The sequence below is a fragment of the Eriocheir sinensis genome, chromosome 61 (genome assembly GCF_024679095.1).
Source record: "Eriocheir sinensis breed Jianghai 21 chromosome 61, ASM2467909v1, whole genome shotgun sequence".
Taxonomy (NCBI): Eukaryota; Metazoa; Arthropoda; class Malacostraca; order Decapoda; family Varunidae; genus Eriocheir; species Eriocheir sinensis.
In genome coordinates, this window is record NC_066569.1 from 7,577,816 (window position 1) to 7,580,136 (window position 2,321).

Here is a 2,321-nt window from a genome sequence, read left to right on the forward strand (position 1 = left end):
AGTAAATTTTCACTCCCCCAAAAATAAGAGAAAATAAGGATTTGTAACATACTTGAGAGAGAGAGAGAGAGAGATGGTTATTTCTATTATGTTCTTATCTTTATACCACCATATTTGTGGAGGAGGAGGAGGAGGAGGAGGAGGAGGAGGAGGAGGAGGAGGAGGAGGAGATAACAATACTAACCCGAAACAATAAAATATTCTCATAAACTCCTTCCATTTTTCCCTCCTCTCTCTCTCTCTCTCTCTCTCTCTCTCTCTCTCTCTCTCTCTCTCTCTCTCTCTCTTCCTTTCTTTCCTTCTACATTTTTTTTCCTTTTTAATTCGTTTTCTCTATTTTTTTCATATTTCTTCTTTTCCTTTTTTTCCTTCTCATCTCTTTCCTTCCCCTTCTTTTTTTTTCCTTCAGTTTTCTTCTTTAATTTCTTCCTTTCTTCCTTCCTTACTCAGTTCTTTTCTTTCCTTACCTTTCTTTCTTTCTTTTTTTCATTCATTCCTCTCTCCCTTCCTTTTCTATCCTTTACTTTTTTCTTTCCTTCCTCCATTCCTTCCTATCCTATCCTCTACTCTCTTTCCTTCCCTCCTCCCTCCCTTCTATCCTTCCTTTCTTTCTTTCTTTCTTTCTTTCCTTCCTTCCTTTCTTTCTTCCTTCTTTCTTTCTTTTCTCCCTTCTTCTTTCCCTTCTTTCATCTGTAGTCTTTTCTCCTCTTTTAACTCTTTCTCCTCCTCCTCCTCCTCCTCCTCCTCCTCCTCCTCCTCCTCCGCCTCCTCCTCTTCCTCCATTTCCTTCTCCTTCTTCTATATAAATTTATAAGCTTTAACCTCAACATAAATTCTTCCCTGGTGGTGGTGTCATTTGAGAGGAGGAGGAGGAGGAGGAGGAGGAGGAGGAGGAGGTATGTGAGAAAGATTACTTGAGCTTACTAGAAATAATGAGAGAGAGAGAGAGAGAGAGAGAGAGAGAGAGAGAGAGAGAGAGAGAGAGAGAGAGAGAGAGAGTTATCGATTAGAGATAATTAGAGCGAGCCAAAACGAGCGAATAAACCACCATAAAGAGGCCGATTAGAGAGAGAGAGAGAGAGAGAGAGAGAGAATGCAGATACACTTACATTAACAAAGATCTATATATACATTCAGACAGAGACACACAGACACACACAAAAAAAACAAATATATATACAAACAGAAAAGGACAAACAAAATAACAATAACTGGAAACTTCACATCTCTTCTTTCACTGAATCAGCTTCCTCGAGGTTGGGCGTTCTGTATCGTCTCCGCCAGTTCTTCTCCCCCGCACAGAGGCTATCCATATACAGGGGCCTTGTCCACCCTCGTATGGAGTATGCATCTCACGTGTGGGGGGGGCTCCACTCACACAGCTCTTCTGGACGGAGTGGAGTCTAAGGCTCTTTGTCTCATCAGCTCTCCTCTTACTGATAGTCTTCTACCTCTTTAATTCCGCCGCCATGTTGCCTCTCTTTCAATCTTCTATCAATATTTTCATGCTGACTGCTCTTCTGGACTTGTTAACTGCATGCCTCCCCCCCTCCCGCGATCCCGCTGCACGCGACTTTCTTCTCATGCTCATCCCTACACTGTCCAAACCCCTTATGCAAGAGTTAACCAGCATCTTCATTCTTTCATTCATTCTGCTGGTAAACTCTGGAACAGCCTCCCTTCGTCTGTTTTTCCTCCTTCCTATGACTTGACCACTTTCAAGAGGAGAGTATCAGGACACCTCTCCACCCGAAATTGACCTCTCGTTTGACCAGTCTTCTGAACTCTTTTTTTTATATATATATAGAAGCAGTGATTAGCGGGATTTTTTTTGATCGCCATATGTTTTGCCTTTGACCTGCTTTCTTTACTGTAAAAAAACACACCAGATGAAAAGACTAAAAAAACGAACACAAGAAAAACAGACAGACAGACAGACAGACATATATATTAACAGAAAGAAAGACAAATAGATTAACACAGAAACAAAGACAGACAAACAGCCAGGCAGACATATACTAACAGAAACAAAGACAAATAGAATAACACAGAAACAAAGACAGACAAACAGACAGGGAGACAGATACTAACAGAAACAAAGACAAATAGAATAACACAGAAACAAAGACAGACAAACAGACAGGGAGACAGATACTAACAGAAACAAAGACAAATAGAATAACACAGAAACAAAGACAGACAAACAGACAAAAGAAAAACAGCACAGAGAAAGAGGAAGAGAGGCAAACAGAGACAGGGACACAGACGAACAGACAAACAGTAAACAATGGCGGGCAAATCACACGACACACTAACAGACA